This window comes from Salmo salar, unplaced genomic scaffold (assembly GCF_905237065.1).
Source record: "Salmo salar unplaced genomic scaffold, Ssal_v3.1, whole genome shotgun sequence".
Taxonomy (NCBI): Eukaryota; Metazoa; Chordata; class Actinopteri; order Salmoniformes; family Salmonidae; genus Salmo; species Salmo salar.
The window spans coordinates 27,956-54,032 of NW_025548615.1; the positions used below are offsets into that span (position 1 = coordinate 27,956).

The following is a 26,077-nucleotide window of genomic DNA, read 5'->3' on the forward strand; positions in this document are numbered from 1 at the left end:
GAGCAGGACAGCTCAACTGTTGACCCCTTCAAGACACACATACTCTGAGTGGGGTATGTAACACTCCAGCCATTCTGACCCAGTACCACTGAAACACAGTTAGACATCACAAGGACGTTACATTAAGTTCAAGGTCTTTTGACTCAGACTAACACTTTGTTCCATAGTTGCTGAGTTGAGACATTGATACTCTTTGTTTGAGTGAGAATGGAAACAACAGATAAGCTTCACTCAGTGAGGTGTGAAAGACAACTGTTTATAGTGAAGTGGAGACACCTAATGTGTCGTCAGTAGAACATAAAAATGGTTATGCTTTTAGAAATATCTGTAGTTTCACAAACCGGGCAACTAAAAGATAAGAATGAGACCATACCTGCTACAGACCAGAGAAAGACCACCAACACACTTCCTGCTGTTCTCAAGGACATTGTTGCATCTCCCACCCTGCAGTCTTAGAAACATAAACAACAACTCACTCTATAGCTGGTGAATAACTCCTCCTGATACATTGAAGTAGAAACTGTAAATGGGGTACAGGGCCTCATTACTGAAAATGAACCAGGCTCATATTGTGTTGTGTTGTATTGTGCTATATGGTTGTCTATGTGAATACTGTCTGTCTGGAAGTCTATTGCACTATGTATGTAATGTGTGTGATGTGTTGCATGTCTGTCTACGTCTGTCTATTTACGATCACATGCTGTATGATGAAAGAAAAAAAGATCTAATGGATAAAATAAAGTCATAATCATCATCATCATCAACAACAACAACAGTCACTTATTGAACAGATGTGTAGAACTGTAAACATATATTTCTACATTGATTGTTCTGAAGCTGTTTTATCCTCAGAACCCCAAATATAGGAGGATAAATGTTCAATCCTCTACGGTCCATCAAGCTGTACAGCAGCCTAAAGACTGACCACCAGGTTCAATGATAGCTCCTATCCCCAAGCTGTGAGGATAAACAGTAAGTGACACACACGCATGCACGCACGCACGCACGCACGCACGCACACACACACACACACACACACACACACACACACACACACACACACACACACACACACACACACACACACACACACACACACACACACACACACACACACACACACAATCTGTAGTGAAGGCCAATGGGGTCTGTATCAAAGTCTAGAGAGCTGGTTGTTATGGATGTAGAAAAGTTAAAACACATATCCTACACAGTATAGATGTCAACTCTACTCCCTATCAGTCTGGTCCTGAAGGGCCCTCAGATAAATCCACTGTGTAAACAAAACACACACACACACACACACACACACACACACACACACACACACACACACACACACACACACACACACACACACACACACACACACACAGGCCAGTACACACACACACTGCAGTGTTACAATGTTTGTTTACATGTATTTTATACCCTGGTTAATAATCTCATCCCTATGTAGATCAACACTCCTACACTGAGACACTTTATGAATACTGACCCTGATGTAACAACCAAAACACAGCTCAAAACATAACAAGAAGTAAAATGATACATTACCCTCAAGAATATGACTAATGACTAAAAACAAATAACCAACAACTATATTTCAAGATATCAAGAGTACTTACAGACTGAAGGGGAGAGGTCTTGTACAGTGAGTCAACTGACTGGTAGTGAGTGGGAACTGCTAGTAAGTGTCAGTTCTGTAGTTGATACATATTTATAGTAGTCAGAACACAAGTAGAAGATACAGAACTGTCCTTTCCTTCCTCTTTATGTCATTAACATGCATGAGGACCAGAACAGCATGTCAGAAAGAGGTGTTACTGTATTAGAGTGGACCCTACATTTCTAAAATGGACAGAATGTCCCCCATATCCACAATTTATTCAATACAGAACCATTTTAATATGTTGACTATTCTATATAGAATGTTTATAATATCTTAGAATGTGTTGCCTTGTCCCTCTGAGTTCTACATGGAACAGGTCAAAGTTCCATTTACATTTGATCAGTTCCATGATGTCATTCATTCTATTCTACAAACCCATTCAATTTACACTCCTCATCAGCTGTATCAAAGTGGTACTGAAGGTTCCAGTGTTCTAGACTAGAGATCTCCCTACTGGCATCTCAACATTACTGCAGCCTCCTAATAATAATGTCATCAATAATGTTGGGCTAATAACAACATTACAAACTGACAATACATCAGATAGAATGGTGAAACACAACACTGGCTACTTGACAAAGTCACATTTAATCACACAAACACTGATGTCTGTAGTAATACAACATGCCACTATCATATTATGTTACACTGTTGACCCTTGTGTACAGTTCTGGTAGTAGCATTAGTTAGCAGAGGAATCAGTATCATCATCACCATAGCCTGCTGTATTGTCTGCTGCTGTCCATATACTGTATAGTCTAATGTAGCCTGTTATCCATATATAGTTTAATGTAGCCTGTTATCCATATATAGTCTAATGTAGCCTGTTATCCATATATAGTCTAATGTAGCCTGTTATCTATATATAGTCTAATGTAGCCTGTTATCCATATATAGTCTAATGTAGCCTGTTATCCATATATAGTCTAATGTAGCCTGTTATCCATATATAGTCTAATGTAGCCTGTTATCTATATATAGTCTAATGTAGCCTGTTATCCATATATAATCTAATGTAGCCTGTTATCCATATATAGTCTAATGTAGCCTGTTATCTATATATAGTCTAATGTAGCCTGTTATCCATATATAGTTTAATGTTGTGGCGAATTCCTACACAGAGCCTTCACCGTGCGCTGCCACTTTAAGAGCACATTGGCAGTCAGGAAGGAGGAAATAAAGTTATTCCTGCTCTCTGTGTGGAGCTGTCAGTTGGTGCACAGTGTGTGCTGCTCTGTAGAAGTCTTGTTTATTTTCAGCGTGCTTAGTTGTAAAGTGTTAAGTTGATGGCCGGTGTTACCTCTCTAGGTCGTGGTTTTAAAATACTTGTTTTTCCAGACGTTGAAGTTAGGTTCACTTTAGGTTCTGAATGAAAGATGAAAAGACATGATTTATAGACGTCTTTGTTTGGGCCAAATGAAAGCTTGTCCAGACAGGGCAAAATCTGAACCAAACACAGACGTCTATGATTGGTTCAGATTTGGTCCGGACCAGACCAAAAACCAACGTCCGTGAATGTGGAAATCAGGGCCGGTCCGGAATGCACCAAAAAAACATCCAGTCCAGACAGGACCAAAAAAAGACATCCAAAAGGTGTCAGTGTTGGACGGTGCTTACTGAGGTATAGCCTACAGTGTTGTCTGAAATAGAATTTTAGGAATGCCCATCTATGTTGTAGGCCTAGCATTTGTAAAAAAACCAAAAAGACTGCCAGTTCGGACATGACCAAAGATGTCCAAAGATGCCGGGCACAATTGAATTTTATGAATGCCCATCCATTTGGTAGGTCCACCGTTTGTAAAACAGGCCGTTGCATCAACTTAATTAGTCCTGATTCCTGTGATAATCAATTTGGCTAATTAAGCTCTGAAAATCAGCTACCCAACTTTATCAGGAGGAGTTATCCTGAGGCTATTTGCAATGTGTTTACACAGCAACAAATGCAGAAATATTTAATATTCGCTATGATCAGCTTAGTAAAAAATTGAAGGATACAAACTTAAAACCACTGATCATGACAATTTAGCCCATGGATGAACCTCCTGGACAGCAGTGACTAGCCTGGTTGTCCTTACCATATTGTCTATTTTACTTTGACCTGTCCTGTTTTTAGAATATGTTGTTTGTTAAGTGTCAGCACATTTTTAAAGTGACTGGGCGCCATTTAGGTAAGCCTATTTGATCGGAGAAACCTGATATAAAAAGTTTCCGGAAAAGGCCACATACTCTTTCTTTCTTTTTTTACAGAATGTTGGTGGAGCTCAGCAGTGATGCGTCTCTCCAACAGCACCCTGGAGAGGAGCGCTGGGAACGGACAAGATACATATTGTGCATCCCTGCCATTGACAAAGTGGTTACTGCTTATCACAGGGTGGAATCAGTGCTCACCTAAAAACCACACTGGTTGAGAGAAATTGTCATTGTTTTTAGGCAGAATTATGTGAGGTTTTCTGTGTTGTTGGAGGTGGGTCTTGGTCAGTTTAGCTCAGAAAATGCTGCCCTCGTCAATCTGCCGACATAGGCCTAATCCTATGCAGGCCGGCCTTGTGTTTCATGTTAATACTACTGCTAAACAAAACCAGCCATCACTGTGTATCATGTTAATACTACTCCTAAACACAACTCACCATCACTGTGTCTCATGTTAATACTACTGCTAAACAAAACCAGCAATCACTGTGTCTCATGTTAATACTACTCCTAAACACAACCCACCATCACTGTGTCTCATGTTAATACTACTCCTAAACACAACCCACCATCACTGTCTCATGTTAATACTACTGCTAAACACAACCCACATCACTGTGTCTCATGTTAATACTACTCCTAAACACAACCCACCATCACTGTGTCTCGTGTTAATACTACTCCTAAACACAACCCACCATCACTGTCTCATGTTAATACTACTCCTAAACACAACCCACCATCACTGTGTCTCATGTTAATACTACTCCTAAACATAACCCACCATCACTGTGTCTCATGTTAATACTACTCCTAAACACAACCCACCATCACTGTCTCATGTTAATACTACTCCTAAACACATCCCACCATCACTGTGTCTCATGTTTATACTACTCCTAAACACAACCCACCCTCACTGTGTCTCATGTTAATACTACTCCTAAACACAACCCACCATCACTGTGTCTCATGTTAATACTACTCCTAAACACATCCCACCATCACTGTGTCTCATGTTAATACTACTCCTAAACACAACCCACCATCACTGTGTGTCATGTTAATACTACTCCTAAACCTCTTATGAAGCATCCACCCAATCACTCTTACTCTTACTCTCACTCTTACTTTAGGCCATTTTCAAACAAGTCTCCACAACAATCTATTACTGTTAAAGTCCTTAAAATAGCATGCAAAAGTATTATATGTGAAACCACATGTACAATACTGTATCAGATTAATATGCAAAATACATCTACAAAGTATACTGTACTTAACAGAAAAACAAAACAATGTAAATTCTAATAGCATTGCCATGCACAAAACAGGATACAGAAGTTCATGGTTACAAACAAATTATAAAAGATACATGTTTTAAGATATCGTCAAGCGTACTTACAGAGTGAAGGGGAGATGTGTTGTAAGTTAACTTACCGGAAGTCTATGTAAATAGACACTGAGTGTGAGGTTTGAAGTCTGTGGTTGACAACTTTGAAGCAGTCAGGGACAATAGAGTTGAATAGAAGGCGCACTTGCTAAAAAGACTGTTTTAGCATGGCTAAGCCATTGAATACACCATTTCAATTGTTATACCGACTGTTATTAAACTTATGGAAGTTGAAAAATAATACATTAACTGCTTTAAAATGGAAATAGCCCTCAATGGCGCTGCTCATTCTGTCACAGAAGACATCTTGACAAAGATGCCAAGATATACCCTCTATCCAACTCTATGTCAGTAACTAAGACAGTTATGCAGAGGGCTTCATTCCACAGTCACACAGACAGTGTTCAAGAGCATCAAAACTGTGATGTATGATGGGTAAATTGTGACTGACTGGTCTATTGATAATATTGAGTAGTTATTTATCATGCAAGGTGATTTGTAGATCTTGACTCGCCTATAAAGTTGGCTGCAATGTCGAACACTCCCACATTTACATAACATTATAGCATTTGTAACAAAAATCCCATTCAAGTCATGGGACAGATATTAATATTTCACATATTAACATTCTCACATCATGTTCAAATGATCTATAAGTGACTTTGTTGAGCTTGACAATGCATTTTTTACTTTTGAATGATTTCGACATTATGTGCGAGAAATGCCTCTTATCAGTCACATGACGAATGGGATTTGTGCCACGAATGCTAAAAAGTTAGCAAGTTGAAACAGTGCCAGGGGAAACTAAACCAAAGCATGGACTGCTGTCACACCATGTTCATAGACTGGTAAAAGGGTAAGGAAACCAATGTGTCATTTTGTAATTTGGGTGAACCTTCAAGATATAACAATATATTAGCAAGAGAATAGAGGTGTATGGACTAGCTTTGGTTTGGAGCCATAGCTCTTCAGTCCAGGTTCTGTGGTGGTTTTCTTCAGTCCATGTTCTGTGGTGGTTCTCTTTAGTCCAGGTTCTGTGGTGGTTGTCTTCAGTCCAGGTTCTGTGGTGGTGCTCTTCAGTCCAGGTTCTGTGGTGGTTCTATCAGTCCAGGTTCTGTGGTGGTTGTCTTCAGTCCAGGTTCTGTGGTGGTTCTCTTCAGTCCAGGTTCTGTGGTGGTTCTATCAGTCCAGGTTCTGTGGTGGTTCTATCAGTCCAGGTTCTGTGGTGGTTGTCTTCAGTCCAGGTTCTGTGGTGGTTCTCTTCAGTCCAGGTTCTGTGGTGGTTCTCTTCAGTCCAGGTTCTGTGGTGGTTCTATCAGTCCAGGTTCTGTGGTGGTTCTATCAGTCCAGGTTCTGTGGTGGTTGTCTTCAGTCCAGGTTCTGTGGTGGTTCTATCAGTCCAGTTTCTGTGGTGGTTCTATCAGTCCAGCTTCTGTGGTGGTTGTCTTCAATCCAGGTTCTGTGGTGGTTCTCTTCAGTCCAGGTTCTGTGGTGGTTCTATCAGTCCAGGTTCTGTGGTGGTTGTCTTCAGTCCAGGTTCTGTGGTGGTTCTCTTCAGTCCAGGTTCTGTGGTGGTTCTATCACTCCAGGTTCTGTGGTGGTTCTATCAGTCCAGGTTCTGTGGTGGTTCTATCAGTCCAGGTTCTGTGGTGGTTGTCTTCAGTCCAGGTTCTGTGGTGGTTCTCTTCAGTCCAGGTTCTGTGGTGGTTCTATCAGTCCAGGTTCTGTGATGGTTCTCTTCAGTCCAGGTTCTGTGGTGGTTGTCTTCAGTCCAGGTTCTGTGGTGGTTCTATCAGTCCAGGTTCTGTGGTGGTTCTCTTCAGTCCAGGTTCTGTGGTGGTTCTCTTCAGTGCAGGTTCTGTTGTGGTTCTATCAGTCCAGGTTCTGTGGTGGTTGTCTTCAGTCCAAGTTCTGTGGTGGTTCTCTTCAGTGCAGGTTCTGTGGTGGTTCTATCAGTCCAGGTTCTGTGGTGGTTTTCTCCCCTGGATGGTCTGATACATGGAGGGCTGAGCGTCTCTCTGAAGAGCAGTGAACGTGTCACTGGGCGAGCACCTCACACTCTGAGAGACAGCGACACAGGAAACACAGTATGAGCACTTTACACACTGCTCTGTAGCATTCTCTCTCACCTCTACTTTCAGTGTCTCTCTCTCACTCACCCAATTACCCACTCACACAAACAAACACAAAACTGTATACAAAATAAACACATAAATTAATACGTTATAACATACTTACAGCCAGAATGTCTGGTCCTCATTTTCAGTGGTGTGTGTGTGTCACCGTTAGGGTCAGGATGGACACTGTGGAGAGAGAGCTGTGTCAAGGTAACAGTGAAAATAGTACAAAGAGACTATTATGACGCAGTAATAAAAAAAGAAGCAGTTACTTATCAACAGGTAGTTTGTTGATATCATGACCATCTGTAGAGCATCTATCCAGATTATCCAAATTAAGTGTGACTAAAAAACAATTAAACCATAAATCTCTTTATCACTGAGTTTTCTCTCTAATACACTGATGGAAGAAATCCAATTTTATACAGATGTAAACACAAACCAAGACAAATGTCCATAACTAAATGGAATTCAACAGTTTGGCTTTATTGAATGTAACTGTACCTGTGACAAACAGAGTGACTCCAGGATCACCAGTATATAGAATGTTACTGTACCTGTTACAGACAGAGAGACTACAGGATCACCAGTATATAGAATGTTACTGTACCTGTGACAGACAGAGAGACTCCAGGATCACCAGTATATAGAATGTTACTGTACCTGTGACAGACAGAGTGACTCCAGGATCACCAGTATATAGAATGTTACTGTACCTGTGACAGACAGTGACTCCAGGATCACCAGTATATAGAATGTTACTGTACCTGTGACAGACAGAGTGACTGCAGGATCACCAGTATATAGAATGTTACTGTACCTGTTACAGACAGAGAGACTCCAGGATCACCAGTATATAGAATGTTACTGTACCTGTGACAGACAGAGTGACTCCAGGATCACCAGTATATAGAATGTTACTGTACCTGTGACAGACAGAGTGACTCCAGGATCACCAGTATATAGAATGTTACTGTACCTGTGACAGACAGAGTGACTCCAGGATCACCAGTATATTTCCCTCCAGTCTGATCTGTTATAAATCTGAACTTGTACGTAGCTGAGTCTTTCTCTCTCAGGTCTGTGATTCTCAGGTTGTGACCATTCTTCTTATCCCCATGATACTCCAGACGACCTGCATACTCTGGGTCCTGACCTAGATCTTCAGGTTCTACACCAGTCCCCCATTTAGTGAACCAGACGGTTGATGTGACTGTACCACTGGGATATCTGATAGAGCAGGACAGATCCACTGTTGACCCCTCCAAGACACAGATACTCTGAGTGGTGTATGTAACACTCCAGCCATACTGACCCAGTACCACTGAAACACAGTCACATAACACAATGGTATCAGAATGAAGACAAGGTCTATTGGCTCACACTGAAGGTAGGGTTTGTCCACACTTTGTTGTTGTAGTTGCTGATTTGAGTGTGAATGGAAACCAGAGATAAGCATCACTCAGTGAGGTGTGAAAGATAACTATTTAAAGTGAAGTGGAGACTCCTAACAGAACACACCAGAATAACATTATGATTATTATCCTTTTAGAAATGTCTGTAGATTATTAAACAGAGCAACTAAAAGATAAGAATGAGACCATACCTGCTACAGACCAGAGAAAGACCACCAACACACTTCCTGCTGTTCTCAAGGCCATTGTTGCATCTCCCACCCTGCAGTCTTAGAAACATAAACAACAACTCACTCTATAGCTGGTGAATAACTACATACATACCATCAGGGGCAGCAGGTAGGGCTCTAGTCAAAAGTAGTGCACTCTATAGGGAATATGGTGTCATTTGGGATGCAGTATAACAACACATCATCACCACAGCCTTGAGTGGATGGTGTGTAAATAACATCATTATAATAGTTTGGTAATATGGTCTGTGTCAGCGATATCGGCAGGTAGCATAGCGATTAAGAGAGTTGAGCCAGTAACTGAAACATTGCTGGTTCAAATCCCCGACCTGGCAAGGTGGAAAAATCTGCCAATTTGAGCAAGGCAGTTACCACCAGGTTGAATGATAGCTCCTATCCCCAAGCTGTGAGACTACACAACAAGTCACACATACCTTTTATAGGAGTAGGATCTAGGATTAGTTTCCCATTTAGATCATATTTATATGGACCAGCAGGACCTGATCCTAGATCAGCACTCCAAGTCTGAGACCCTTGAGTACATGACTTATGGCTAAAAACAAACAACTATATTTCAAGATATCAAGAGTACTTACAGACTGAAGGGGAGAGGTCTTGTACAGTGAGTCAACTGACTGGTAGTGAGTGGGAACTGCTAGTAAGTGTCAGTTCTGTGGTTGATACATACAGTCGTATGAAAAAGTTTGGGCACCCCTCTGAGGCTGCATAATAATTTACTCTGTCGTCACAGAAAATGATCACAGTGGCATGCCATTCATTTTCTAATAAAAGCTGAGTACTGGGGTATTATCCAGACAAAGATGTTTAGTGTAGCAATATTAAGTTCTATGAAATTAAATCAGATGTGAAAAATAGGCTCTGCAAAAATGTGGGCACCCTTGTCATTCTGTTGATTTGAATACCTGTAACTACTTAGCACTGATTAATTGGAACACAATTGGTTTGGTGAGCTCATTAAGCCTTGAACTTCATAGACAAGTGCATCCAATCATGAGAAAAGGTATTTAAGGTGGCCAATTGCAAGGTGTTGTTCTCTTTGACTCTCCTCTGAAGAGTGGCAATGTGGGGGGCCTCAAAACAACTCTCAAATGACCTGAAAACAAAGATTGTTCAACATTATGGTTTAGAGGAAGGCTACAAAAAGCTATCGCAGAGATGTAAGCTGTCAGTGTCCACTGTGAGAAACATAGTGAGGAAATGGAAGACCACAGGCACAGTTCTTGTTAAGGCCAGAAGTGGCAGGCCAAGTAAAATATCGGTAAGGCGAAGGATGGTGAGAACGGTCAAAAACAGCCCACAGACCACCTCCAAAGACCTACAACATCATCTTGCTGCAGATGGTGTCACTGTGCATCGTTCAACAATTCAGCGCACTTTGCACAAGGAGAAGCTGTATGGGAGAGTGATGCGGAAGAAGCCTTTTCTGCACACGCGCCACAAACAGAGTCGCTTGAGGTATGCAAACGCACATTTGGACAAGCCAGCTTCATTTTGGAATAAGGTTCTGTGGACTGATGAAACAAAGATTGAGTTATTTGGTCATAACAAGGGACGTTATGCATGGCGAAAGAACACAGCGTTCCAAGAAAAACACTTGCTACCAACAGTAACATTTGGTGGGGGTTCCATCATGCTGTGGGGCTGTGTGGCCAGTGCCGGTACTGGGAATCTTGTTAAAGTTGAGGGTCGCATGGATTCCACCCAATATCAGCAGATTCTTGGGAATAATGTTGAAGAATCAGTCACAAAGTTGAAGTTACGCCGGGGCTGGATATTTCAACAAGACAACGACCCAAAACACTGCTCAAAATCTACCTGGGCATTTATGCAAGCGAACAAGTACAATGTTCTGGAATGGCCATCCCAGTCCCCAGACCTGAATATCATTGAGAATCTGTGGGATGATTTGAAGCGGGCTGTCCATGCTCGGCAACCATCAAACCTAACTGAACTGGAGATGTTTTGGAAGGAGGAATGGTCCAAAATACCTTCATCCAGAATCCACACACTCATTAGAGGCTATAGGAAGTGTCTAGAGGCTGTTATTTTAGCAAAAGGAGGCTCTACTAAATATTGATGTGATTTCTCTATTGGGGTGCTGTCACGATTCCCACCGACGGTGGCGCCCCCTCCTGCTCGGGTGGCGCTCGGCGGTCGTCGTCACCGGCCTATTAGCTGCCACTGATTCCCTTTTGCTTTTCCCTTTTTTTATTTTAGACACCTGTGGTCAATTAGCCATTAGAGGGGCTATTTAGGTTAGCTGGCCCGCTCCTTGTTGTGCGGGATTAATTGTTGTTATCGACTGTCTTGTTCGTGTCGGCTTGGCATTGTCGCACCTTGTATTTATTCCCCTGTGTTTGGGAACTTTGTTTTCTTCCTTCAAAGTGTTATTAAAAACACCACTCCCTGTGCTCGTTGCTTCCTGCGCCTCATTCCTACAAACACGACTACCAACGCCGTTACAGGTGCCCAAATTTATGCACCTGTCTAATTTTGTTTTGATGCATATTGCACATTTTCTGTTAATCCAATAAACCTCATTTCACTACTGAAATATTACTGTGTCCATCAGTTATTTGATAGATCAAAATGAAATTGCTGATCCAAACACCCAATTAATTATAAATGGAAATCATGGAAATTGTCAGGGGTGCCCAAACTTTTTCATACGACTGTATTTAAAGTAGTCAGAACACAAGTAGCTGATAAAGAGGAAGGAAAGGACAGTTCTGTAAGACATTAACATGCATGACATGCAGAAAAGCACGTCAGAATAGTGTTTACTATAACCTACTATTTGGAATGTTTATAAAATCTTAGAATGTGTTTACTATAGCCTACTATTTGGAATGTTTATAAAATCTTAGAATGTGTTTACTATAGCCTACTATTTGGAATGTTTATAAAATCTTAGAATGTGTTTACTATAGTCTACTATTTGGAATGTTTATAATATCTTAGAATGTGTTTACTATAGCCTACTATTTGGAATGTTTATAAAATCTTAGAATGTGTTTACTATAGCCTACTATTTGGAATGTTTATAAAATCTTAGAATGTGTTTACTATAGTCTACTATTTGGAATGTTTATAATATCTTAGAATGTGTTTACTATAGCCTGCTATTTAGAATGTTTATAATATCTTAGAATGTGTTTACTATAGCCTACTATTTAGAATGTTTATAATATCTTAGAATGTGTTTACTATAGCCTACTATTTGGAATGTTTATAATATCTTAGAATGTGTTTACTATAGCCTACGATTTAGAATGTTTATAATATCTTAGAATGTGTTTACTATAGTCCCCTATTTGAAATGTTTATAAAATCTTAGAATGTGTTTACTATAGCCTACTATATGGAATGTTTATAATATCTTAGAATGTGTTTACTATAGCCTACTATTTGGAATGTTTATAATATCTTAGAATGTGTTTACTATTTGGAATTTTTATAATATCTTAGAATGTGTTTACTATAGTCTACTATTTAGAATGTTTATAATATCTTAGAATGTGTTTACTATAGCCTACTATTTGGAATGTTTATAATATCTTAGAATGTGTTTACTATAACCGGCTATTTGGAATGTTTATAATATCTTAGAATGTGTTTACTATAGTCTACTATTTGGAATGTTTATAATATCTTAGAATGTGTTTACTATAGCCTACTATTTAGAATGTTTATAATATCTTAGAATGTGTTGCCTTGCCCCTCTCAGTTCTACATGGAACAGGTCAAAGTTCTATATATTTATTATTATTTATCTAAGCCTTTTTTTACCAGGTAGGTTGACTGAGAACACATTCTCATTTACAGCAACAACCTGGGGAATATTTAAAAGGGGGATGAATGAGCCAATTCAAATCTGGGGATGATTAGGTGGCATGAGGGCCAGATTGTGAATTTTAGCAGTGGACACCAGGGTTAACACCCCTACTCTTACAATAAGTGCCATGCGATCTTTAGTGACAACAGAATCAGGACACCCGTTTAACATCCCATCCAAAAGACAGCACCCTACACAGGGCAATGTCCCCAATCACTACCATGGGGCATTGGGATGTATATTTTTAGACAAGAGGAAAGAGTGCCTCCTTCTGGCTCTCCAACACCACTTCCAGTAGCTTCTGGTCTCCCATCCAGGGACTGACCAGGGGGAATGTTGCTTAGCTTCAGAAGCAAGCTAGCAGTGGGATGCAGAGAGGTATGCTGCTAACAGTTGGCCAGTTCCATGGACTTGTAAGTAAGCATTTCATGGTAAGGTCTACACCTTTCATTAGATTTTACTTCTATTCTACAAACCCATTAAATTTACACTCCTCATCAGCTGCATCAAAGTGGTACTGAAGGTTCCAGTGTTCTAGACTAGAGATCTCCCTACTGGCATCTCAACATTACTGCACCATCCTAATAATAATGTCCTCAATAATGTTGGGCTAATAACAACATAACAAACTGACAATACATCAGATAGAATGGTGAAACACATAACTGGCTACTTGACAAAGTCACATTGAAGCACACAAACACATGTTTGTAGTAGTACACCATGCCACTGTCATTCTGTTACACTGACTGCGTCCTAAATGACACCATAATCCCTATATAGTGCACTACCTTTGACCAGAGCCCTATGGGCCTGGTATGACTGTGTGCGTTTGCATGCCCTCTCAACTTGACTGGCCTGCAGCCCTGTCAATCACCCTTTGCACCCGCTGTTCATCAAACCAATCAGGGTGCTTGGATGCGCTGCAGGACACCGCCTCCCCTCACCTTTAGTTAGTGCATGGCATCTTTAGTCTTGAGAAGAAGTGTTGTGTTGCTGACAGACTTTTGACATGCAGTTCCTTACTGAAGTGTGAGACCAGCGAATATAACCACGCAACAATATAAAACATCTTCAAATGGAAACAGCTGTGTCTGTATGTATGTGGTGGTGGTGACCATCAAGAGTAGAGTGACGGGCCTCAACACCATGTTCTGACCAGACAGCACTATAGTGGACAGAACCTAAACCAATCAGCATTAAGTACGTAGCGGGTCTCGGCATTGTCAGCTAACAACTCAGACGAGATCCAGCTGTTTATACATGTAAAAACGGTCTGGATGACCTCTACTAATCCCTAGGTACTGACTCAGGAATGTGTGAACGACCACAGGGATGTCTGACAAAGGGTTGTTACGGTGACCACAACAAGGCCCTCCGGTTCACTTTGGGTTCTTATACAACAGGGTTTCTAGGAGGAAAGAGATACATGGAAATAGAATTAAACCTTCTCTCCAGCTGCCTCTTACCCGTTGTGCATTTTGTCCCTTCCTGCCTCCAGGCCAGGATGATTACATCATGCAGTCCATGCATCTGTTCAACAACGTCAGACAGACAGACAGACAGACAGACAGACAGACAGACAGACAGACAGACAGACAGACAGACAGACAGACAGACAGACAGACAGACAGACAGACAGACAGACACACTGCAGTGTTACAATGTTTGACTGTATGTATTTTTTACCCTGGTTAATCATCTCATCCCTATGTAGATCAACACTCCTACACTGAGACACTTTATGAATACTGACCCTGATGTAACAACCAAAACACAGCTCAAAACATAACAAGAAGTAAAATGATACATTACCCTCAAGAATATGACTAATGACTAAAAACAAATAACCCAAAACTATATTTTATATTGTACTTACAGAGTGAAGTGAAGAGGAGAGGTCTTGTACAGTGAGTCAACTGACTGGTAGTGAGTGGGAACTGCTAGTAAGTGTCAGTTCTGTGGTTGATACATATTTATAGAAGTCAGAACACAAGTAGCTGATGCAGAACTGTCCTTTCCTTCCTCTTAAAGACATTAACATGCATGACTACCAGAACAGCACATCAGAAAAGGAAGATTACTGTATTAGAGTGGGCCCTATATTTCTGAAATGTACAAAATGTCCCACATTTCCACTTTTTATTCAATACAAAACCATGTTAACAAAATGTTGACTATTCTATATGGAATGTTTATAATATCTTAGAATGTGTTGCCTTGTCCCTCTGAGTTCTACATGGAACAGGTCAAAGTTCCATTTACATTTGGTCAGTTCCATGATGTCATTCATTCTATTCTACAAACACATTAAATTTACACTCCTTATCAGCTGCATCAAAGTGGTACTGAAGGTTCCAGTGTTCTAGACTAGAGCTCTCCCTACTGGCATCTCAACATTACTGCACCATCCTAATAATAATGTCCTCATTAAAGTTGGGGTAATAACAACATTACAAACTGACAATATATCAGATAGAATGGTGAAGCTCAACACTGTCTACTTGACAAAGTCACATTTAATCACACAAACACTGATGTCTGTAGTATTACAACATGCCACTATCATATTATGTTACACTGTTGACCGTTGTGTACAGTACTGGTAGTAGCATTAGTTAGCAGAGGAATCAGTATCATCATCACCATAGCCTTCTGTATTGACTGCTGCTGTCCATATACTGTATAGTCTAATGTAGCCCGTTATCCATATATAGTTTAATGTAGCCTGTTATCCATATATAGTCTAATGTAGCCTGTTATCCATATATAGTCTAATGCAGCCTGTTATCAATATATAGTCTAATGTAGCCTGTTATCCATATATAGTCTAATGTAGCCTGTTATCCATATATAGTCTAATGTAGCCTGTTATCCATATATAGCCTAATGTAGCCTGTTATCCATATATAGTCTAATGTAGCCTGTTATCCATATATAGTCTAATGTAACCTGTTATCCATATGTAGTCTAATGTAGCCTGTTATCCATATATAGTCTAATGTAGCCTGTTATCCATATATAGTCTAATGTAGCCTGTTATCCATATATAGTCTAATGTAGCCTGTTATCCATATATAGTCTAATGTAGCCTGTTATCCATATATAGTCTAATGTAGCCTGTTATCCATATATAGTCTAATGTAGCCTGTTATCCATATATAGTCTAATGTAGCCTGTTATCCATATATAGTCTAATGTAGCCTGTTATCCATATATAGTCTATTGTAGCCTGTTATCCATATATAGTCTAATGTAGCCTGTTATCCATATATAGTCTAATGTAGCCTGTTATCCATATATAGTCTAATGTAGCCTGTTATCCATATATAGTCTAATGTAGCCTGTTATCCATATATAGTCTAATGTAGCCTGTTATCCATATATACTCTAATGTAGCCTGTTATCCATATATAGTCTAATGTAGCCTGTTATCCATATATAGTCTAATGTAGCCTGTTATCCATATATAGTCTAATGTAGCCTGTTATCCATATATAGTCTATTGTAGCCTGTTATCCATATATAGTCTAATGTAGCCTGTTATCCATATATAGTCTAATGTAGCCTGTTATCCATATATAGTCTAATGTAGCCTGTTATACATATATAGTCTAATGTAGCCTGTTATCCATATATAGTCTAATGTAGCCTGTTATCCATATATAGTCTAATATAGCTTGTTATCTATATATAGTCTAATGTAGCCTGTTATCCTGTCACGTCCTGACCAGCAGAGGGAGTAGTGGTGTAGTATTTTGGTCAGGACGTGGCAGAAGAAGTCTGTATATGTTGTCTAGTATGTCTGTTTCTGTGTTGGTCTTGTGACTCCTGATCAGGAACAGCTGGGGATCGTTGTTCCTGATTGGGAGTCATATATTTAGGAGTATGTTTGTCACTTGGGTTTGTGGGTGGTTGAGCTAGCACTGCTATTATAGTGTAAGTATAGCCTGGTAGCCTGTCTGAAGTCGGTCATTGTTTATTGTTTTCTGTGTATGCGTTGCTCGTCTATATTAAAAAGATGAGTATCCACATTCCGTCTGCAGTTTGGTCCATACAACACGGCTTCAACTATTGTGACAGAACCACCCACCACAACAAGACCAAGCAGCGGAAAAAGGAGCAGGACGCTGAATATATGGACTATTCTGAGGAAATAGACTTCAACATGGACACTCATGAGAAATGGACTTGGGACCAGATTCTGGTCGGAGAGGGCCCGTGGTGAAAGTCCGGTGAGGACCGGGAACGCTACCGGGGTACACGACTGGCGAGGAAGCCGGAGAGGCACCCCCAATAAATTTTTTGGGGGGGCACATGGGTAGTTTGGCTAGGCCAAGGAAGAGCCATCAGCCAGCTACCCGTGATTATGTGGAGGAGCGTGTGGAGGGCGTCGTGTTTTGCTGAGGTGCGCACTCTCTCACCCATACGCACGCACAGTCCGGTGCGCGCCATTCCAGCCCCTCGCAGATGCCGTGCTAGAGTGGGCATCCAGCCTGGTAGGAGGATGCCTGCGCAGCGCATCTGGTCGCCGGTACATCTCCTAGGACCAGGCTACCCTACTCCCGCTCTATGCACGGCAACCATCAGGCCCCTGCACAGCCCAGTTCGCCCTGTACCAGCACCCCGCTCGTGCAGGGTTGCTAGTTCCATCCAGCCAGGACGGGTTGTGCAGGCGGCGCGGTCAAGGCCACCTGTGCGCCTCCATGGCCCAGTCTTTCCGGTTCCTGCCTCTCGTGCTATCCCAGAAGTGAGTACCTCCAGTATGGCACGACCAGTACCAGCAACCCGGACCAAGCTTCCCATGAGTCGGCCTAGTCCTATTCAGCCTGTTCCCACTCCTCGCACTAGCCCTAGGGTGCGTGTCTTCAGCCTGGTACCACCTCTACCAGCCCCACGCACCAGGCTTCCAGTGCGACGGCCCAGCCTCAAGAGCCCGGCACCAGTGTGCAGTCCAGAGTATCCGGCACCAGTGTGCAGTCCAGAGTATCCGGCACCAGTGTGCAGTCCAGAGTATCCGGCACCAGTGTGCAGTCCAGAGTATCCGGCACCAGTGTCTAGTCCGGAACCGAGGGAGTCTGCCTGCGACTCGGAACTGAAATTGACCGACTGTGTTGTAAATGAGTCTGCCTACAGAGTGGAGATGAGGGAACCTGCCCACGAGCCACAACAACTTGAGTCTGTCTACGACCCGGACCCCAATGAGTCTGCCTACAACCTGGAGGGAAGGAGGCCGGAACCAGAGCCACCTCCAGGATAGGTGGGTTGGGGAGGGAGGGTGTAGCACAGTGCCGTCATTGATGGCAGCCACCCTCCCCTCCCTCCCTTTTTTGTTTAGGGAATATTATTTTTTGTGTAAAGGTGCATTCTGGGGTCTGCACCTTTAGGGGGGGGTACTATCACGTCCTGACCAGCAGAGGGAGTAGTGGTGTAGTATTTTGGTCAGGACGTGGCAGAAGTCTGTATGTGTTGTCTAGTATGTCTGTTTCTGTTGGTCTTGTGACTCCTGATCAGGAACAGCTGGGGATCGTTCTTCGTGATTGGGAGTCATATATTTAGGTGTGTGTTTGTTACTTGAATTTGTGGGTGGTTGAGCTAGCACTGCTATTTTGTACGTGTAGCCTGTCTGATGTCGTTCATTGTTGTTTTTCTGTGTATGAGTTGCTCGTCTATATTAAAAAGATGAGTATCCACATTCCGTTTGGTCCATACAACACGGCTTCATCTATTGTGACATATCCATATATAGTCTAATGTAGCATGTTATCCATATAGTCTAATCTATCCATATACAGTTGAAGTCGGAAATTTACATACACCTTAGCCAAATACATTTAAACTCATTTTTTTTCACAATTCTTGACATTTAATCCTTGTAAAAATGCCCTGTCTTAGGTCAGTTAGGATCACCAGTTTATTTTAAGTATGTGAAATGTCAGAATAACAGTAGAGTGATTTATTTCAGCTTTTTCTTTCATCACATTCCAAAGTGGGTCAGAAGTTTACATTCACTCAATTAGTATTTGGTAGCATTGCCTTTAAATTGTTTAACTTGGGTCAAACGTTGCGAGTAGCCTTCCACAAGCTTCCCACAATAAGTTTGTTGAATTTTGGCCCATTCCTCCTGACAGAGCTTGTGTAACTGAATCAGGTTTTCAGGCCTCCTTGCTCGCACACGCTTTTTCATTTCTGCAAGCAAATTTTCTATTGGTTTGAGGTCAGGGCTTTGTGATGGCCACTACAATACATTGACTTTGTTGTCCTTAAGCCATTTTGCCACAACTTTGGAAGTATGCTTGGGGTCATTGTCCATTTGAAAGACCCATTTGCGACCAAGCTTTAACTTCCTTTAACTTGCTTCAATATATCCACGTAATTTCCCTCCATGATACAATCTACTTTGTGAAGTGCACCAGTCCCTCCTGCAGCAAAGCACCCCCACAACATGATGCTGCCACCCCCGTGCTTCACGGTTGGGATGACGTTCTTCGGCTTGCAAGCCTCCACCTTTTTCCTCCAAACATAATGATAGTCATTATGGCCAATTATTATGATGCTAGCGTCCCACGTAGCCCATAGATGTTAATGCAACCGCTGTGTCAGATTTCAAGATAACTTTACGGAGAAAGCACAATGTTCAATATTCTGAGTACAGAGCTCAGCCATCAATGAAAGCTATACAGCTACCCGCCAAGTCATGGCATCAACAAAACTCTAAATTAGTGTTATAAATCTTTCCTTACCTTTGCTGATCTTCGGCGGAATGCACTCGCAGGACTCCCACAAGAAATGTTCATTTGTTCGATAAGGTTCATTTATGTTTTTATGTGAAACATGTACAATTTACATCCCATCTTTTGTATCACACAATATATAGCTCAGTATTTGTCAAGGGTGCCAATAATTTTGGTCGTGACTGTATATCCAACCATCAGATGAAGATGTAAAAATACATTTATATATAACAAACACAACACACACACACACACACACACACACACACACACACACACACACACACACACACACACACACATGCACACTTCCACAGTTATACTTGACTCTGTTATACTTTGACAGTGAACTTGACCCTATTGAATGGAGATCTGGGTATTACTGGCATACTCTACTGAACATGTTTTAAACATGCAAATGAATAAACAGAACTAAACACATGAAACCACAGTCCAGGATCAGTATTCACAAAGTGTATCAGAGTAGGAGAGCTGATCTGGGATCAGTTTAGCCTTTTAGATCATAATGATATGGACCGTCTGAGACACTTTATGAATACAGGCCCTGATGTAACAACCAAAACACAGTTCAATATAAACCAAAAAGTACAAAGATACAGGGAGTCATGTGATGTATGGCTAAAAACATCAAAACAAAAACTATATTCCAACATATTGTCAAGTGTACTTAAAGAGTGAAGTGAAGGGGAGAGGTCTTGAACAGTCAGTCAACATACTGTCAGTGCGCGGAAACAAGAAGTAGTCTAATGTAAGTATTAGTAGAAGCAGGCATAGCCTAAGTGTGAGTTCTGTGGTTGACACGTTTTAAAGTAGCCTAGTCTGGGCATTAACATGCATGAACAGCATGTCACATAAAGGATGTTACTGTATCTAAATAGAAAATGGTCTAAAGTCAGCATACTGTAGTTACATTTCTTTATTTGAGTGGGCCTACATAATTTACAAGAGACAAAATGTGACCCATTCCCATCACTCCTCATCAGCTGCAACAAAGTGGTACTGAAGGTTCCAGAACAGATGAAAGGGGAGTGTCTTTGGTACCAGTGTTCTAGACTAGAGCTCTCCCTACTGACATCTCAACATTACTGCAGCCTCCAGGCTTCATATGTCCCTACTAGACCGATGTAAATATACAAAATAGAAGGTCAAATAACATTTGAAAATATTAAAAATATATATAGATTAAACCAGGCATGCACGTAAAAATACTGTGTCATTGGGACTTATGTTGAACTGGCATTTGAACTGAGTGAACTAGGGAGCTCAGCTAGCTTGTTAGCTACACGAAGAGGCTGTTATTCAGTGATAAACAAGCATTTTTGTGCATCACACAGCTACACTGAATGTACTGGATTGTGAACAATACGATAAGCTGCCTCTGAATATCATCAAGACCCCATAGTTAGCTAGTGAGCTAGTTAGTTAGCTAACTTTTATATATCAACGTTAGCTAGCTAGCTAGAAACAACAGACAACAGTGAGCTGACATTATGCCAAGGCCAAGGCAAGCTGCTCTGAATTTCCAGTGTGTTCTTATGTGAAAGAGATGTGTTCAGCTCACTAATCTTCAGAGCAATGGACCCAAAGTGAACCCTGACATGCTCATAGCTAAGTCTGTCTGTCTGTCTGGGATTATTGTGTCCTATTGTGTCTGCATGATGCATTTTTTTTAAATGACATTGAATAATCTTTCATGTAATTGTTTATTGCTGCTTCGTTATTGCTATTTTACTGTGTAATTCATTTTTTTAGCATTTTTATAATTAAAAAAATCGAATATTTTCTTACATAAAAACAACTGCATTGTTGCTTAAGGGCTTGGCTTGTCAGTAACCATTTCACAGTGAGGTCTACACCTGTTGTATTCGGTGCATGTGACAAATACAATTTGATTTGATTTGTGTGTTTAGGTGCTGGACATTACTCCCTCTGACACTGGGTTTCTGAACATCTAAAAGTCTAAGCCGTTTGGGGGGGTTCTACTAGCTGACATATGGAATTGTTTTAAGGTGGTTGTACCACCTTATTTGATTTTGAATTATAGTACCCCTTTAGGTAAAAAAATTAAATATACTGCTCAAAAAAATAAAGGGAACACTTAAACAACACATCCTAGATCTGAATGAAAGAAATAATCTTATGAAATACTTTTTTCTTTACATAGTTGAATGTGCTGACAACAAAATCACACAAAAATAATCAATGGAAATCCAATTTATCAACCCATAGAGGTCTGGATTTGGAGTCACACTCAAAATTAAAGTGGAAAACCACACTACAGGCTGATCCAACTTTGATGTAATGTCCTTAAAACAAGTCAAAATGAGGCTCAGTAGTGTGTGTGGCCTCCACGTGCCTGTATGACCTCCCTACAATGCCTGGGCATGCTCCTGATGAGGTGGCGGATGGTCTCCTGAGGGATCTCCTCCCAGACCTGGACTAAAGCATCCGCCAACTCCTGGACAGTCTGTGGTGCAACGTGGCGTTGGTGGATGGAGCGAGACATGATGTCCCAGATGTGCTCAATTGGATTCAGGTCTGGGGAACGGGCGGGCCAGTCCATAGCATCAATGCCTTCCTCTTGCAGGAACTGCAGACACACTCCAGCCACATGAGGTCTAGCATTGTCTTGCATTAGGAGGAACCCAGGGCCAACCGCACCAGCATTTGGTCTCACAAGGGGTCTGAGGATCTCATCTCGGTACCTAATGGCAGTCAGGCTACCTCTGGCGAGCACATGGAGGGCTGTGCGGCCCCCCAAAGAAATGCCACCCCACACCATGACTGACCCACTGCCAAACCGGTCATGCTGGAGGATGTTGCAGGCAGCAGAACGTTCTCCACGGCGTCTCCAGACTCTGTCACGTCTGTCACGTGCTCAGTGTGAACCTGCTTGCATCTGTGAAGAGCACAGGGCGCCAGTGGCGAATTTGCCAATCTTGGTGTTCTCTGGCAAATGCCAAACATCCTGCACGGTATTGGGCTGTAAGCACAACCCCCACCTGTGGACATCGGGCCCTCATACCACCCTCATGGAGTCTGTTTCTGACAGTTTGAGCAGACACATGCACATTTGTGGCCTGCTGGAGGTCATTTTGCAGGGCTCTGGTAGTGCTTCTCCTGCTCCACCTTCCACAAAGGCGGAGGTAGCGGTCCTGCTGCTGGGTTGTTGCCCTCCTACGGCTTCCTCCACGCCTCCTGATGTACTGGCCTGTCTCCTGGTAGCGCCTCCATGCTCTGGACACTACGCTGACAGACACAGCAAACCTTCTTGCCACAGCTCGCATTGATGTGCCATCCTGGATGAGCTGCACTACCTGAGCCACTTGTGTGGGTTGTAGACTCCGTCTCATGCTACCACTAGAGTGAAAGCACCGCCAGCATTCAAAAGTGACCAAAACATCAGCCAGGAAGCATAGGAACTGAGAAGTGGTCTGTGGTCCCCACCTGCAGAACCACTCCTTTATTGGGGGTGTCTTGCTAATTGCCTATAATTTCCACCTGTTGTCTATTCCATTTGCACAACAGCATGTGAAATGTATTGTCAATCAGTGTTGCTTCCTAAGTGGACAGTTTGATTTCACAGAAGTGTGATTGACTTGGAGCTACATTGTGTTGTTTAAGTGTTCCCTTTATTTTTTTGAGCAGTGTACATTAAAAAGTGATTTGATAAAATATTGAATTTGGCCTTTACTGCTATAGACAATACAAATGCATGGAACAACACATTCATAAATGGTTCTAAAAAAAAGACAGTGAAAAAATGTATCATAAGGACTAATGCTTTGAAGTGACTGTCCTATATCTAGGGGATATAACAAAGCTCAGGAAATGTGTTTTTTTGGACACATACACTATATATACAAAAGTATGTTAACACCCCTTCAAATTAGTGGATTAGGTTATTTCAGCCACACCCGTTGCTGACAGATGTATAAAATCGAGCACACATCCATGCAATCGCCATAAACATTGGCAGTAGAATGGCCTTACTGAAGAGCTCAGTGACTTTCAACGTGGCACCTTCATAGGATGCCAACTTTACAACAGTTTATCAAGTCAGTTCGTCAAATTTCTGCCCTGCTAGAGCTGACCTGGTCAACTGTAAGTGCTGTTATTATGAAGTGGTAACGTCTAGGAACAACAACGGCTCAGCCGTGAAGTGGTAGGCCACACAAGCTCACAGAACGGGGTCTGCTGAGTGCTGAAGTGCGTAGCGTGTAGAGATCGTCTGTCCTTGGCTGCAACACTCACTACCGAGTTCCGAACTGTGGCTAGAAGCAACTTCAGCCCAATAACTGTTTGTCGGGAGCTTCATGAAATGGGTTTTCATTTCTTAAGATCACCGTGCGCAATGCCAAGCGTCAGCTGGAGTAGTGTAAAGCTCACCGCCATTGGACTCTGGAGCAGTGGAAACACGTTCTCTGGAGGATGAATCACGCTTCACCATCTGGCAGTCAGACGGACGAATCTGGGTTTGGCAGATGCCAGGAGAACGCTACCTGCCCCAATGCACAGTGCCAACTGTAAAGTTTGGTGGAGGAGGAATAATGGATTGGGGCTGATTTTCATGGTTTAGGCTAGATCCATTAGTTCCAGTGAAGACAGATCTTAACGCTGCAGCATACAATGATATTCTATACGATTCTGTGCTTCCAACTTTGTGGCAACAGTTTGGGAAAGACACTTTCCTGTTTCAGCATGACAATGCCCACGTGTACAGAGTAAGATCCATACAGAAATGGTTTGTCGAGATCGGTGTGGAAGATCTTGAATGGCCTGCACAGAGCCCAGACCTCAACCCCATCGAAAACCTTTGGGATGAATTGGAACGTCGACTGCAAGCCAGGCCTAATCGCCGAACATCAGTGCCCAACCTCACCAATGCTCTTGTGGCTGAATGGAAGCAAGTCCCTACAGCAATCAAATCAAATCAAATTGTATTTGTCAAATGCACGTGTTTAGCAGATGTTTTTGCGGGTGTTAGCCAAATGATGTAGCGAAATGCTTGTAGCAATGTTCCAACATCTAGTGGAAAGCCTTCCCAGAAGAGTGGAGGTTGTTATAGTTGCAATGCACAACACATTAGCTGTATGTGACCTGGCAAAAAAAACTTTCCAAGTCAAACCACTACACACACCCTATATCGTTGTCACCATATTAGCTAAAGTAACGTCATAGTCAACATAGTGTAATGACCTGGCTAGATCATAAAGGAACAATTGTCCAGACAGAGGATTGAGTTAACGAATTTACGTTTTATTAATCCAGGCATTCCCGTGATTGGCAGGTTGATTGGCATGTCGGACCCCGCGAACACTGGGTACTGGTAAGTACAACACAACCAACTAATAGCCTAACACATAACACACAGCTGTCTGTGCGGGTCGCTACAATAGCTAATAGAACTAACCCTTTAGTAATCCCGCTAAAATCATGCAGTAAAGTTACTGTGTACAGTCAGTAAGCAGTTTAGCACTTACACAGGCGAGCCCTGATGGCAATAAATTGGTAAAACCAAAAGCCTACCTTGAGTTGGAAGAGTTCCAGTGTTCTGTTGGATAGTCATAGACATCTAGCTAACATAGCATCCCTCTGTTTGAGCAGGGTGTTTGAGTAGGCTAAACTAGATAGCTGCATTTGCTGGCTAAGTAAGTGAAAGTGAAAAAGAATTACGAAATCTCTCTCTATCGCTCTCTATCTTGCTTCTCCTTCATTTTGGAAGAAATGTGTTTGTTTTGTTCAAAACTGTTCAACTATTGTCTTTCTCTTTGAGTCAACTACTCACCACATGTTATGCACTGCAGTGCTATCTAGCTGTAGCTTATACTTTCAGTACTAGATTCATTCGCAGATCCTTTGATTGGGTGGACAAAATGTCAGTTCATTCTGCAAGAGCTCTGATAGGTTGGAGGACATGCTCTGGAACTTGTCATAATTACTGTGTAAGTCAATGGAAGGGGGCGAGAACCATGAGCCTCTTGGGTTTTGTATGAAATTCAATGTACCAGGGGACGGAAGCTAGCTGTCCTCCACCTACACCATGGTGCTACCCTACACAGTGCTGTTGAGGCTACTATAGACCTTCATTGCTAAATAGTGTGTTTTAATCATTTATTTGATTACATAGTTTCATCTAAAAAGGATAACTTTTTAAATGAAATTCACTAAGGGGGATGGCCCTCCCCTTCCTCCTCTGAGGAGATGGCCCTCTCTGCCTCACCATACCGCTGGAGAGAAGAGAGGAGGGGGAGGAAGAGAGATGGCGAGATAGTCCGAATTCTGACAGACAGACACACACACAAAGCATTGTGCACGTTCACAGTAGATAGCTCAGATAGTGACCTTCAACTCTGTTAGTGCACTCCCTTTGTGGAAGTATCCATTTGGCCAATCAGGAGCAAGCTGGATAGACTTCTGAGCATCTGATAAGTCAGAGGAGTAGATCTCCA

The 26,077-nt window shown here is 41.8% G+C and overlaps 1 protein-coding gene and 1 long non-coding RNA gene across 2 annotated transcripts in view; both read right to left on the reverse strand.

The window, feature by feature from the left end:
- Positions 1 to 4,467, reverse strand: part of LOC106598988 (uncharacterized) — a gene marked incomplete at its 3' end in the record, with an annotated part of 32,163 nt that extends 27,696 nt beyond the window's left edge. Inside the window, exon 1 of the mRNA XM_045712568.1 lies at positions 1,629 to 4,467. The remainder of the gene's footprint in view (positions 1 to 1,628) is intronic.
- A 2,051-nt stretch (positions 4,468 to 6,518) lies between these two features.
- LOC123733172 (uncharacterized) lies at positions 6,519 to 14,838 on the reverse strand. Its single transcript, XR_006763644.1, has 6 exons — positions 14,750 to 14,838; positions 14,340 to 14,403; positions 8,976 to 9,053; positions 8,349 to 8,693; positions 7,491 to 7,555; positions 6,519 to 7,312 (listed from the first exon to the last, which is right to left on the reverse strand). It is a non-coding gene; the product is annotated as an uncharacterized lncRNA (long non-coding RNA).
- Between the last annotated feature and the right edge of the window lie 11,239 nt (positions 14,839 to 26,077).